Source organism: Podarcis gaigeae (assembly GCF_964106915.1).
Source record: "Podarcis gaigeae genome assembly, chromosome: 10".
In the NCBI taxonomy this organism is placed as follows: Eukaryota; Metazoa; Chordata; class Lepidosauria; order Squamata; family Lacertidae; genus Podarcis; species Podarcis gaigeae.
Window position 1 is genome coordinate 20,206,439 of NC_139686.1, and position 15,614 is coordinate 20,222,052.

At 42.9% G+C, this 15,614-nt stretch overlaps 1 protein-coding gene across 9 annotated transcripts in view; it reads left to right on the forward strand.

Moving 5' to 3' along the window:
* FGD4 (FYVE, RhoGEF and PH domain containing 4) overlaps positions 1-15,614 on the forward strand; it is a 105,085-nt gene that overhangs the window by 34,878 nt on the left and 54,593 nt on the right. For 2 of the 9 annotated variants that reach the window (XM_083700145.1, XM_083700139.1), the window contains exon 1: positions 2,170-2,371. The exons of 5 other annotated variants lie outside the window; for them this stretch is intronic. The gene's annotated coding sequence lies outside the window, so the exon portion shown is untranslated. Of the gene's footprint in view, positions 1-2,164; positions 2,372-15,614 lie in introns of those variants that run through there. 2 more of the 9 variants (XM_083700144.1, XM_083700143.1) reach the window with 2 other exon arrangements.

Here is a 15,614-nt window from a genome sequence, read left to right on the forward strand (position 1 = left end):
ACTCATGGCAATCATTGCTGCAAATAAGGGGTAGGGGGAATTTGCCCAGATAGCTTCCACTAGGGAAGGTGCTGCAGCCAGCTGGCCTGTGCGCCAATTCTAGGTTGTGTAGACCTGTTCTTGATTACCCATCAGCAGAGACGTCTTTCCCATAGGGCTTAGTAGCTTGTTGCGCCAGGGTGCCGACCTCTCAGGGGCGCTCCAGCGAGTGGGGGAGCTGCGCGGCTTTGCCGGCGGCCTCCCCAGCTGCACCCCGCCAACCATCTTTCCTTCCTACCCTCCTTGGGCCGCCCCCTCTGTGGGCGGGTGCATTGGTGCTGCTGCTGCTTGCGCTGCCCCCACAAGCCACTCCTCAACTCAGAGGCGTTGGCCGAGGATGGGCCGCTGCCTCCTCTCCCTCGGCTGTGGGAATCCCCTCAGCTACTGCCCACCTAGCTGCTGCCGTCTGAGTGAGCGGCTCCCGAGGGGCCTCCTCCGCGTCACTGGTGCCTGCCACCCCACCACCACCATTCCCCGGGGCACAGGTGGCGGGGTGGCAACCGCCTCCTGCTCCTCGAGCCACTGGGCAGCAGCGAGAGCGCCGGCAGCAGGCTGTTGTTGTCAGGCAGTGGAGGAGGGGGGGTGCCCGGAACCTCGCAAGCGAGCGCGGGGTTCTGGCGATCTGGCCAGCTGTGCCACGGCCACCACATCGGCGGCGACTCCCGGGGTTACGAGGTGGTCCGCAAGTTGGACCCCGAGTTCTAAATTCTGGGAAAGGGAGGGGGCGCCGGAGGGATCTTTGCACCATGGCACCAGAAGTGCTTAAGATGGCCCTGCCGATCAGTTGATGTATTTGCCAGCCACAGCAGTATTGTGTGTATGAAACAGAAGGAGCAAGAGGCTATACTTATGCACAGTCAAAAAGAAACGTATGGTCAACCTGCTCTTTTTGATATGTAGCAGCAACCATTATTAGCATCTCTGGATGTGTTACCATCAAAAAGCTTCATTTTTTCCTCTTCAGGAAAGATTGTAAAAATAACGTTTTCCCATCTTCTATCCCTCAAGGGGATTTTGCTAAGCATGCTTCAGCGAGCTATTATGCTGCATTACTATAAGATATACTTGTGGTATAAGAGAACGTTAGGTGAGATGAGTTGCTGCAGGCATAGCAGTGATCCACAGCGGCCTTTCAGAACATTCCCTCTTGCCCAAAGTTTAAATATATGCAACAGAGAGAACTTTTGGCTGCTCAGTCAACTCTAGGCTTGGTGGATACGGAGGCAGATGAATCCAGCAGAAGCACTAAGGCCAAATTCAAGGACTTGCAATTTAATTGCTTAATAAATTCATATATTAGAATATTGCAGCATTCCTTGGTAAGGCCACTTGAAAATACAAAAAACAACAGCATGCAACAAAGGCTGCCAAGTAGTATAAACCACTTTTTCTAGCAAATCAATATGGAAGCAATCTTTGTTGTACATCTTTTCATTAACACACTTGAGAAGTCAGTGTTTATTCCTATATTTGTTGCTACAGGACACTAATAGATATTTTACACTACATTAGGAACCTGGTTTTTTTGTTTTCCCGTGGTGATCAATCATAGCCTTTTTTGCTTTTGCTTATGAAGTATAAATTGCATGCATTGCAATAACATCAATTAATTGAAAAGTAAGGTTGAATGAGCACACTTCCACACCATCTGGAAACCTCTAACCTAAATAATAAATCCTGGAGTAAGATAGTAAATACATGTAAGCAGTTGGAAGCTCACTTTTAGATAAGCTTTGGTATGTACTTTGCATTATTTTAATTCTAATCTGATTTTAATTGGACTTCTGTATATGCTTGCCCTTTGTTGTTAACTGCCTCAAGCCCTTGCAGTGGGGTAGGCAAGCAATTTAAAATAAATGAAATGATTGCTCTGTTGGAACACGAAGCCTGCCCGGGGTGAACATATCATCAAGGTTAAACCCGGTTTTGTTTATGCTGCAGTGTTGTTTGACATGGCAAAGCACCTGCTAGCCTTGCCCAATATGTGCTAAACGCTGTATGGTCCCATCGTTGGGGATTTGCAAAGCTGAAGCACAAAGAGTGATTGTTACCAAATAAGCTGTAGTCACACAGTTCTACCAATAGCCTTAGGAGGGTTGGTTACCATGGAATCCACCATCTGTTCGCTCCCCACTGGAATGTGATTATCCTTGCTGTGTTGGGAACTGGGGAAAGCAGGGTAGTGTGTGCTGCCTGCAATTATCTGCAATGGAGTGTGTTAATGGAAGGCTTGGATTAGTGTGCCGGAGAACGACGCAAGAAGAGATGTTTAAAAAAAAATCGAAAGCATAAGCGATTTCTCACCAAGAGGAGCGAATTCAGTTCATAAAAGGTAAGCACTAAATGCACGGTGCTATTGTTTCATTGATGCCAATGTGGCTTATGATATTGATATTTATCAATGAGCTCTTATTGTCAGCCATTCTTTCTATAGATGCTGATCAGCAAGAGGGTGTGTTTGTGTGTGTGTGTGTTTGTTTCTGTATGGCGGAGCAAGAAAATGGGGGAGGGGGCAAGGCTCTATTGTCTTATTTTTCAGTGGCTTTCTTTTATGGCTTTATTTTTTTAAAAGGAGAAAGTCTTGACAGACATCACTTTAATTTGCTTTTAGATAATGTTACCTAATGTACGTTACATTGCGTTTCTGCAAAGCATTCTGAGGGACATGGTAGATAGGCATGCTGCGTTTCATTGAATAATGATATCAACATGATTGCTATTTAAAGATTTATGTCTTTTAGGTGTCTGCTAATTTCTATGGTACTGTTACGGAACAGAATAGATAATGTGGTTTTGGTGTGAGGTACGTGTGCAGATGATGCAGGAAATAGCAATGACTGGACAGGAGGGAGGCTCATTTCTCTTCAAACATCATGGACTCGCCCCATTAGACATTATTGTCTAGAGACTTTTTTTGAACAAGTTTTCAGGGGGTGTGTGCATGTAGGAAACAATGCGCTGTGTTTTAGTAAAAGCAAAAGCTGGGGCAACACGGGAAAGTGTCATTCATTTCCTGATGCTTTTTTAAGAAAAATGGTATGGTTGGTGATGGTTTTTACTATAATTATTTTTGGGTGTGTGGTTTATGTCCAATGCATGGTTAATGTTTTTGTGTACAAATAAGATATATTCTTTGACTGAACAAGGGTACAAGCATTATTGTAACAAAAAAATACTAAGAGCAGCATTGCTTGTGTTAGGGTACCTGAACCCCTCTACCACTTTGGAGCTCATATGCTACAAATATCCATGGACTACGATATTTATTTTATATGTGAAGATGTAACCTATTAATTAAGCTCTGCCTGTCTTTTAATTCAACCAATACATCTGTCTGTTCGTGTGCTTCACATGTTAGTAGGTCAGTGTCTGGGAGGAACAGGAAAATGGTTCATGAATCACCAGGCTGGGAAGCAGAAATGGGGGAGGTATCAGATGTTTCATTGTTAGATTTTTGTTTCATTTGCTAAAAAAGAGTGGCAGCAAATCCTAGTCTTGTATGAAAGTGATGTGAGCCTGACTTAGTTTAGAGACTGCCCCCTTGATAGGCCCCCCTTTCAATCTGTGGGTAGTCAAGGGTGGCCTTTTTCATAAAGCTCTCTGAGTAACAGCCACAGAAATCCCTCCCCAGAGAGGTTCAGCAGAGCCCAAGCTCAGGAGCAACACACAACATCTTCTAATGCAGTGAATACGTATGAGCAGGAGTTCTGAGTTTAGTTCTCATGGGATATGTCAATTTTTAAGGTGCATTGTATTATATTTCACATTTTTATATGCAGCATTTTCTGCTGAAATTGGGCCTCCCTCATTGCTGTGACCTCATGATGCGCTTCCTTAAATTTCTGTCTGTTCCCAAATGCAGCGGGAGTTCATTGCCCTTACCTTCAGAACTCTCTGTGGCTTTCCTGATATGACCTGTGATCTTTGTTTCTTCCATCCAAACACCTATCGCCGTCTAATGGTCTGTTGCTTTCTCAAAAAACTCTCGCCTTCCTCCCTTGTCCATTCTATGCTTGGAACTGCCTCCAAGAACACCTGTGTGGCACCACTTCTTTCAGATTCTTAGCCCAGCTCACTTTTTCCATGAAACCTTTGCCACCAGCTCCTATATTCCCATATACAGTAACTTGACCTATAATTAATCTGAAGCACTGAACTGAAACAATCACATACTGCTTTCATGTTACTTTATCACCTCTGCTGTTTCTCCTCTATTGAGTTTTTGACGGTAACCTCCTTAGGCCTGGGACCTGGCCTGTGGTTTTCTACAGAGCAACTGTGCGCGTTGATAGGGCTATGATAACCAATTAATTCAATATGTTAGATGCTATGGGTTTATGTAGTGGTATATGGCTCACAAATACATGTTGACTCAGAAGTAAGTCCCTCAGTTACTCAGAAGTAAGCTGGAGAAGAGTTGTGGCTCAGTGGTAGAGTATCTGCTTTGCGCACAGAAGACCCCAGGTTCAGTCCCTGGCATCTCCTGGTAGAGCTGGGCCCTGGGAAAGATTCCCTGGCCTGAAACCCTGAAGATGTTCTGTTCTGTGATAGCGTGTTGATTTCACATGTGATTGGTATCTAGCTAATTTGATTCTGGCATTTGTTTTTATGAAACTCTACCTGTGCTGCCACATCTGCGGGGTTGTACACAGCTGTAATTTGCACACTTGTGGTAGTCCCTTTTCTTGGTACCACTGTTACACAAATTGTAGTGGTTGTGGTGCAGAACCCTTATGGAGATGCCCGTGCCCATTTAATGTAGGCTTTTCCTAGTTGATAACTTGGGTGCATGATCTGCTTGCTCCAGCTGTTCTCATGCTGAGCGTCCAGCAAGAAACATGAACCTAGGATGAGCAGGAATTAATGCTATGCCATCACTTTAAAAATCCAGTTGTTAAAAAGAAAAAAATCCTGGAGGTTTAACCTGTATAGCTCAAAAGTCTGTATGCTGCATTCTGAAATGCTGTTGGTCCTAAGTTTTATATTTTTCTAGCTTGATGAACTTTGTTCTAATGGAACTCATTTTCCAAGTAGTAATGTTTATACTTGTATGATAGGTGGCCCAGCTGGTTGCTGGTCATAGCCTTTACATGTGCCATTCAGGCAACTCACTTTAGGAAATTCATCTTTCCCTCTGGCGATTTGGAACAAGAGTCTTTATTAATGCTGTTCTACAAGGTTACAAAAGACGTCAAAAATGAATCCTGATTTTCTTTCTATAGAAGCAGAAGCACTGTCCTATTTCTTTTGTCATATCAGAAATGTGGCCACACAACATAACATGCTTAATGTGTGTTCTTGCTCACATATGGAAGGAGTAGTTGGTCAAAAGGAAGTCTGACATCGAGTAATTGAGTTTGACTAAATGTATAGAGTCGAAATGAATGGCAAATAAAACTGACCCAATTGTTTCCCAGAAACAGAGAAGGCTTTCTGCTTTTCCCTTTGACACATTATTCTGGAATGCTGTTGGGCATGACTTAGATTCATCTACTGCATTCAGGCTCTTGCCCTGCAGAGTTTAATTTTTTTGTTACATTTTCAAGGTTTTAATTTAAAACATATTGCTAAAAGCTTGTGGGATTTTGTTTTCAAAGGAGCCTCTCTGACTCAAGGTTAAAGCCTTTAGTCAGTTTGAAAAGGCATGAAAGAAAGAAAGAAAGAAAGAAAGAAAGAAAGAAAGAAAGAAAGAAAGAAAGAAAGACATGGGCCCTGCTTACAAACCATGCCTTCAACTTCTGAGCAGTGAGGGAGTGAGAACAGCATTCCATGTTGGAGGGGAAATGAGCTGACATGGTTTTTGCCATTTCTGGGCAATCTAAAAAATCATTGAGATATAATATGATTTGTACTTTTGCAAGCTAAGGTAAAATTCTGATGTTTCTCCCCTTTTCTTCAATTCCTCGCAAATTGGGAATTGTGGTGACTTAGCACTAGTAGAAAGTGCTTACATTCAAGTTGGGGCAATGTGTTTTGCCTGCCCAAAACTTGTTCTAGTTTATGTACTTTCCACCTACTGCAGTGCCACCATTAGATGCATCCTATTTTCTTTTAGAAGTGTGAAAATGGTAAGATGATATTTTGCACAACCAGTGGCTAAACCAGGAAAAACCCCAATAAAATTGCCTGCAAAATGGTGAAGGAATCAGTTTTTCAGGGAGGTGTAATATCCTATTTCTGGGTGTAGTTTTAAGGTGCCTCTCAAGCAGATGGACCAATGGTTTGACTCTGTATAAGGCAGCCTCCAATGTTCTGTTAAAGGCTGCTTGTCTACTGCAGAGCTTCCTCTGTAATGCACTATTGAGGTAGGGAGTACTGTATTCACACACTTGACCTTGATCCACAATATTCAAGAAATCCATGCCACATGCAAAAAAGTTCCTTGGCACACAAGCTAAGGTGGAAAAAGTTCCTAAAGGCAGAAAGCTAGTGCTCCGCAGTTCTGTGTACAGTCATACCTTGGATCCCAAACACCTTGCGAGTTGAACGTTTTGGCTCCCGAATGCCACAAACCCGGCAGTGAGTGTTCCAGTTTGCGAACTTTCTTTGGAATCCGACGCTGCTTCCATGGCTTCCGATTGGCTGCAGGACCTTCCTGCAGCCAATTGGAAGCCGCACCTTGGTTTCTGAACACTTTGGAAGTTTAACGGACTTCTGGAACGGATTCCGTTCAATTTCTGAGGTACCACTGTACTTTGATATTGTATACAATTAAAAAACTTAATATGGAAGGTCAAAGATGGACCTATGAGGAACTACTGGTAAAATCAGACAAAGGGTGGAAGCTCAGACCTTACGATGAACTGGAAGATAAATTAACAAATTGGTTACAATTCTATCAAATTAATTCTTTATGGAACGAGCATAAAAAAATAGGGATGAGTGAGAAAAAGTCCAGATTTCAGGTGGAGATAATAGAAGGAAACTCCAAACTCCTATCTAAAATGTATAACCAACTATTGGACTGGGAAACCAAGGATGAGGAGGTAAAGGAGGTAATGATTAAATGGGCCATCGACCTCGGTTATAATCTAGACTACGACAGATGGGCGAAACTTTGGAACAAGGACATGAAATTCACGGCATGTGTTGATCTCCGAGAAAATTTACAAAAAATGATGTACAGGTGGTTCCTCACCCCTATGAAATTAGAAAAAATGTACAAGACGGGGGATAAAACTTGCTGGAAGTGTAAGTCCAAAGAGGGTGATTTCCATCACATGTGGTGGGCCTGTGAAAAAGTGAAAAGGTTCTGGGGACTTATTTATGATGAATTAAATTTTTTTTTGAAATATACCTTCCCTAAAAAACCTGAAGCCTTCCTTTTAGGGATGGTCGGGAAGGAGATTAGGCCAGAAGATCAAACTATGTTCCAATACGCAATGGCAGCTGCCAGGATACTGCTAGCGCAAAACTGGAAAACCTCCAATATTCCTACCATCAGAGACTGGCAATCCAAGTTATTTGAGTATATAGAGCTAGCAAGGATGACACAGAAGACCAGGCATCAAAAAAAGTAAAATTTATTAATGATTGGAGCAAATTTATTACATACATAGAAACAAATTTAAAAAATATTAGAATTACAGTAGGTGATATATAAAGTCTGAGAGGTGTAGATTAGGGTGACAAAAAGACACCGCAGGAAGATAATGTGGGAATGAAGCTCAAACCGTGCTGGAGGGAAGTCAAACACTGTTATGTTATGTTATGAATGTCTGTGTTTTTGTTTTGTTTTTGTTTGTTTGTTTGTTGTTGTTTATGTTAGTAGGCTTGTACTTTTGTTCTATGTTATTCTTCTGCTTGTTTTCTTTTTCTTTTCTATTTTTTGAAAAAGCTTAATAAAAATAAAAATAATAAAAAGATATTGTATACACTTGAGTTTTCCTTGTTAGCTTAAGTTTTCTACAGCTGCTTTGTTCCTGGGCAAATCAGTTCACACCCAGCTTTAGAAATAAGCCCTGCATATTTCTGTTTGTGGAAAAATTCAACTAATCCAGCAAAGTGATATATTAGTTGCTTCTGGTTTCTTCACAGCTAGTTGTTTCAGTTATATTCTGCTGTTAGCCAGGATTTTGCTTTTTTGATCAACATAATCACACATGACAGGATGAAGCTGCTGTTCGCTTTGTGTTCCTTTAAAAAATAAATATGGTCAGATTGTAAAAACTGAATTTCTTTCTTCTTCCTTTTGTCTTTGGCAATAAAATGTAACTATGCAACTAAGAATGAATTCGGCTTGGACCAGCTCCAGGTTTACGTGGACCCCGAATCAAGGCACAACAATCCTGAACTGGATGTGTCCACATTCCCTTCCTGGTTTCAGTAGACCATTCAGCTATATTCACTCAAAAAGCCTTTGCTTCCGCACAATCAAAGCACAGACAATCAAAGCAAGTTGTGCAGCATTCAGGGAAATAGGAGTAAGCGGGAAAGTGATATTTCTCATCCTCCCTGTAATGACAGTGGGTGAGGAAGTCTGATATGGATGCAGGCTTCTTATTCCCCTCTGAATGACTACCTCAATTAAGATGGGTATATATGGGGGGGGGGAATCCTTCCATTGGTCAATATTAAAGTCACAGTTTAATAGCCTGGATTAAATAAATAATCATTGGTCATATTTTTCTACCAATTAATACCTGCATTTTCAGTTTAGGCTTAGATTTTTAAAAGGATCCTCCCCCATGTTGGAAGCTGCTAATCTTGTCTGCCTGGATGCAGCTGGCTGTTACTAACAAAAAAATCAATGTTCTGTCCTCTAGAGTGCATCAAGTGACCTCTTCTGCTTGTTTCCTGTGCTGTGTCTTTAGTTTTTGTGTGTGCAATAAGAGTCTGTTTCATATTTCACAAAACAGGCCATGCTTCCACATGGTGCTAACAGCAAATATAATGTAATGACCTTAGAATCCTAGCTGGAAGGGCTGTGTGAGCCTCGTTTGCCATGCTAAGGCAGGAATGTATTGTATCTGAAGGATGCTTCATAGCATTGCCTCATATATTATGCCTCATATATTACGGAGATCCACCCCCCCCCCAAGGAAATTCTGCAGCACTTTTAGGAAGTGTTTCATTACTGAATTCTATAGCCTTTTCTTCCTATTGAATCTAAACATATATTGCATATTATCCAGCCCATGGATTTTCAGTGTTTCCAGGGAGTTGGGCAAAAAAAATATACACTCTCAACATTGGTTTAACTTTTGGGATGGGTGAAATCAAAGCTTTGAGTCGGGTAGGCTAAATATGAGGTGGCTTGGTTAACATCTGGTCAGCATCCCAGTGGCATTCCCTTTGAAAGTTGGGACGGGGAACAGTGCTACATCATGACATAGAATTCTTAGGACTATCCTTATTAGCCATCTGTCCCTCACTTCGCGGGACGCAGGTGGCGCTGTGGGTTAAAGCCTCAGTGCCTAGGACTTGCCGATCGAAAGGTCGGCGGTTCGAATCCCTGCGGCGGGGTGCGCGCCCGCTGCTCGGTCCCAGCGCCTGCCAACCTAGCAGTTCGAAAGCACCTCCGGGTGCAAGTAGATAAATAGGGACCGCTTACCAGCGGGAAGGTAAACGGCGTTTCCGTGTGCGGCTCTGGCTCGCCAGATGCAGCTTTGTCACGCTGGCCACGTGACCCGGAAGTGTCTCCGGACAGCGCTGGCCCCTGGCCTCTTAAGTGAGATGGGCGCACAACCCCAGAGTCTGTCAAGACTGGCCGTCGGGCAGGGGTACCTTTACCTTTACCTTTACCCTCACTTCGCAGCACATGCAGAAATCACTTTCTTGATCATTGGACCTACTATTGGTCTTGTCTGCTCAATCCGCCAGAGCCTGCCTTCTCATGAAGGGGAAGTCTCTATCTCACTGAGGGTTTAAGACTCATCGGCTACCCTCACCTGCTTTTGCCAGCTAGTCGAAGCCATTTTGCAGGATGTGGCTGCTGTTGCATGCTGACAGCTTTTAGGAGCTACATGTGAGACCTGAGTGGGGACCAAAGCCTTCACCAACCTAGCAGATACCACATTGGTGAAGATTGTACTACATCATGATATAGCCATGGTTCCTATGGGGCATTCTGTCCCAAATGAACACAGGTAGGCTGCTGAGGGCAGCTAACCTACCACTTGAAGCAGCGACATTTTTTTCCCTTTGGTAAAACGCCTTGGCCACCTCCTCCTTAAAATGTTAAGGCTACCTGCATCAGCAAACTCTTCTGTTTCCCTTCCCTCTTTATGGGGGACAGAAAGGTCCCACAAATCAATACGTGTGTGTCTGGAATATTCAACATGGCTTGATTTTAAACCTGTAGCTTATTCTAGCCTTTTATGTGAAAGCTATTATCTGCATATTGATCTGTTTTTCATGTCACTTGTCCAGATGATTTAATTCTATAATATGTGAGAACATGTTCACAGCTGTCAGATGCCAGTTGTTGTTTTTTTTTTTTTGTTGCTGGGGAAATGCAAAGCTGCATCAGAATCTAACATTTCATTTGAACACGTCGGCCCAGGGCATGATGAAGGTGACCTCTCCCTACTTGTTGTCTCCAACAACTGGAAATGATATTTTTACCTCTATCCATTTCAAGTTATATTTTATTTATTATAGCTAACAAGTGGTTAGTGCAACAAAATATTGCAATATGGACAGCTCTTGTTCAGTGTTCCAGCCCAACCGTGTTATCTTTTAGGATATTGCATTCCTTCCACTTAGCATGCTCAATGCTCACTAGGCTATGTTGGAGTTTCTCCTCGCCCTTAGGATTTTTAACTTATGGAATCATTTTGTCTACCTACAGATATACACTAGGAGAACTGAGTTCACATTCACTGTTACAAACTATAGGATAGCCCATTACCAATACATTCTGAATTTGTCTAGTCATCATATTTTGTATCAATTGCATACATTACTTACATGTAGTGTGAAGCAATATTTCCTTCTGTTAGACCTGAACCTAATCACAGTGTTTCTCTTTCTCTTGTTCATAATATAAACCAAACCTCCATCAAAATTGGCTGAAAAACAGGAAAGGAATCAACAGACAGTTTTCACAGTGGAGGGAAGTAAATAGTGGGGTCCCTCAAGCTATCTGCATGTGGACCATTGCCGTACAAGTTGTTCAGAAATTTACTAGTGTCAGGGGCAAGGTAACCCAGGTTGCAGATGACCTGAAAATAGTGTGCCGTCCCATACAGATTGTGAAGAGTTCCAAAATTATATTGCCAGAGTGCATGATTAGGCAATTGGGTGGCCGATGGGGTTTATGGATGAGGCTGTTTGTCCACTTGCCATTTGAAAAGCAGCCAGACTCAAATGGTTTAGAAATGTAAAAGCTCTTTAATGACAGTCAAGGAAAGATGGGGTACAAGTGGTATTGTCTTGGGGTTGCCCTGAGAGGGAGTAATGTCCACTGAGAGGGATGATGTCCACTGGTGGGATGTTTCATTTTAGTATCTAGTGTTCTTGCTCAGCTGTTCTCCTTTAACAGAATTGGGGAGAACAAATGGAAGAAATATCAAGTTATGGCTTTACCTTATCTTATGACTTCAAATGCAAGCTCTTTCAGCTTTACTTGTCTTTTAGGAGGGACCTAGGAGTGCTAAGACCTCCTAGCAATAATGGTACGAGAGGTACCACTGATTTTTCTGGTGGTGGGCCTGATCTGGCCTTTAGGCTGTGGGTTCACCATTTAGAAGCGCTAAGGCCGGGGGCGGGGCTTAACTCTGGCCCTGCAGATGTCACTGGATGCCAACTCCCATCAGCCCCAGCCAGCATGACCAGTCGCTGCAAATTATGTGAGTTGTATTCCAGAAACACCTGGTGTGCCACAGGATAACCACCTGTTTTTCGTATATGATCTTTGATGGCCATTGAGTCACCATGAATTGCCTTTGAATTGTTTCACTGTCAGATTATTTTCTGTTTAATCTTGAAGACAACATCCTCTGCTTTTATCCAAAGGTTTTTTGCTTTGCCTCTGTCACAACCCTTGATCATATATTTTGATTGTGACCCTGAGGGGCATCGATAACTTGTAAGCTGCTTTGGGATCCTTGTTCGGCTGAAGAGGACAGAAATGTTTTAAATAAATAACAAATTTTGAGATTGATGGGAATTCAAGGAACTCTTTTGAGATAGACTTTTTATGTGAGGGGTATTTCATACAGTACAGAGACTTTTCTTGGCAAGCTGCCTATACGTTCCATGACAGGCTGGTGTTCCTCTTTCAGACGCATTGTGGCGGGAAGTTGGTATCTAGTTTGGACAGAGGCTTCTTTATCTTGAAAACTACTACAACATACATACAACATAAAAGTTTGAAAATTGTGGTCGCAATGAGGCCTTCCCTATCCCTAGTGGGAGCCAGAAGATTTATCCAGGCTATCTGATAACAGAAGCCACTATTCCTACATAGCCCTTGCGAGCAATGCTTTGCTGCTACTTACAGAAAGCCCTTTTTGTTTTGATCCGGAATAGAGCCGTTGCATATCTCGCAAGTCTGTTTTCCCTACAGACTGACCGCTTGTATGAAATAAGCATTGCTTTGCCCTCATTTGGTCTGAAAATGCTGGAGCCTTGCCATAAAACCCTCCATCTGCCTATATACAGATGCTTTTGTAAATGGAACATGCTTTCTGCTGTACAGGCGACGGCCATTTTGCACAGTGTTTTTGTTCCCGGTCCCCGAGTGCGTAGGCTGAGCGCATATAAGCACACCCCACTCTGTTCCATCCCTGTTTTGCCTTCTTCCAGGTCCAAAAGGTCCCACACCTCAATTGGACGTGCCTAAGATGGCTGCCGCCTGTATGCTACAACTGTTTGCCAGTTAGGTTCTCTGTATTTCTTGACAACTCTTCTCTTCTGGACAAGTGTTCATATTTTTTTGAGATTGGGTAGGGAGTCTGTACTCCCTGCCCCCCACCTTACCCAGAGATAAAGGAAAAATGTATCCCCATTTATCTATATAGTGATGAACTGGAAGAAAAGTCCCAAGCACCTCTGACTTAAACTCGCCTAAACTTGCTAGCGTTTGGTGGTTCAATAAATTCTATTCATCACAAGCTTTATCTAACCACTTCTGCTGAGAAAAAACTTCATTACACCCTGTTTATTGACTAGTATAGCGTTTGCTGCCAATAACTAATAGTGAAAACATCAGAAACCATTATTCAGTTCTATGTGTGTATGTTTTCGTTTCCGAGGGGAGTTCTAAAGAAGAATTGCAAGACATTCCAGGGGCCACCTGGCCTCTGAGGGATTGAATCTGGAACCTGCTGCATGTAGTGTTCTTCTGCTTCTTTTAATTAAAACTGGTGTTGCATCAGAGAAACCAAAAGAAATGTTAATGTGGAGAGCAATTTAAATGGAACACATAACCTTTAAAATGGAGAAATATTAAGCTCTTTGTTTCAGATTGTTTAAAAGATCTGTAGGATACCTTCCTCTTAAAAATAGGAGCTAGTGACACCCACACCCACACCCACCCACACACCCACACACCCACACACCTTTAGATTGAGGCCTCAGTGATTCAGTGTTATTTTATCAATTAAAATGGGATGTGGGTGGTGCTGTGGTGTAAACCACTGAACCTTGGGCTTGCTGATTGGAAGGTCGGCGGTTCGAATCCCCGCAACGGGGTGAGCTCCCATTGTTTGGTCCCAGCTCCTGCCAACCTAGCAGTTTGAAAGCACGTCAAATTTCAAATAGATAAATAGGTCTATTTATCCGGAGGGAAGGTAAATGACGTTTCTGTGCGCTGCTCTGGACTGGACTTAACTGTCAGGGGTCCTTTACCTTTAGGTAAAGGTAAAGGGACTCCTGACCATTAGGTCCAGTCGTGGCCGACTCTGGGGTTGCGGCACTCATCTCGCTTTATTGGCTGAGGGAGCTGGTGTACAGCTTCCAGGTCATTTGGCCAGCATGATTGAGAAGGCGATTGCACCGCATCCGGCCCCTGGGCCTTAGGTTGCCTACCCCTGCTGTAGTCATTGAAAATTCCTCATAATAATGGGAGGATGATGCTTTGCTGTTGTAAATGGGAGTTTGGCTTTAGATTCTACCACACTGAGCAGCCTTGGAAGCAGTTTGTAAACAAGGGCTCTGCGGATGGGGGTGGGGGACACATGGGAAGAACTGAATCTGCATCCCGCATACTCCATACTGTCTTCTCTACAAAGAAGCAAATACATTGATTCTTGAGCTTTTAAAATTCTGTTAATAGAAAGGAGTGTAGGAGTAATCACTGCACCAACAATGAGCTTTCTTATCTTAATGGGCACAACAAAAATTATTGTAGTTTGATCTCTGATCACCACATTGACATCTTTACAACAGGAGTGTGTGAATTTACTATTACCATTTCAAAGTGGAGGGATCTGAGCTTTGCCTGCTAGGCGCTTGAACAGCTTTATTTCATTGACCTTGGTTAGTCTAAGCACTGCTAAGTACAAAATCAGTTGTAGACTTTTTGGATTAGATTAATGAGATGGTCAGCACTGTATCTCCCTTAATCTCTCATGTATCCCCTTATCTTTTTAATCATCCACGGATAAAGCAGTTGATCTCTTAACTTTCCTTTTAGAAAACTGAGGTTTCTAGGAATGATAGACCAAGCTTTTAATTGAGAGTGAAATTGTTTTCACATAAGCCTGTGCCATCTTTTATACTGAAGACTTTTATTTTCCCTAACTATGGCATGAGTTTGTAATAGCATACCTGAAATGTGTTTCATATGGTATGGATGTGCCCTTAATTTCACCTTGTTGCTTCAACCTAAAAATGCCAATATGTAGACTTTATTTTTATTTGAAAAAGTTGGTCTTTGATTTCAAAATTACCCAGCCCAAAATTACCCAAAATTATGCCCAACCCACTTCCAGTGATGACAAGTTTCAGGGATGTGTTTGCTTACCTGGGTTTAGTTTCCTTTGGAATGATGTCTCTGGTAGCTTACAGTATTTTACAATATTTATTTGTAAATATAAAGTTTGAGGGCAAGGAAAAGGCATAGCTTAAACCAGGGGCCACCCCTTAACTGAGCTGCCCGCTTGTGCACTGCGCTAAACCAGTACTGTGCGGTGCGGGGATTTGCTTCTGCAGCGCCAGAAATTGCGTCTGTGCATGCGCAGATACCGGAAATCGCAGGCACGCGCGCTCACACGCATGCGCAATCCGGCCCACGGAGGGATCTCTGCGGGACCAATCTGGCCCAGGCAAGATAAACCTTGCTGACCCCTGGCCTTAAACAGACACCCTGAGTTCAGCACTTGTACATTAGCCAAGAAGAGACAGCAAGCTGATTTGGGGCTATGGTAGTTTACAGAGCCCCCAATCAACTCTCTCTGCCTCTCAGTCGGTCCTTTTCTCATTTTTTAAAAAACCACAGTTTTTGTTGTCTCTTATTATACATAAACCTCCATAGTTTTTAGTTGTTGCAGGTATACCCTGTGGTGGAAAGTTTGAAGACCCCTGTTTAATGTAATTCAAATGCTCAGAACACTTGAAACACATTGGCATGGTTGCACAGCACCCCTGTGTGAGAGAGGGAGGACCCCAGGTACACTGGAGGAGGAACC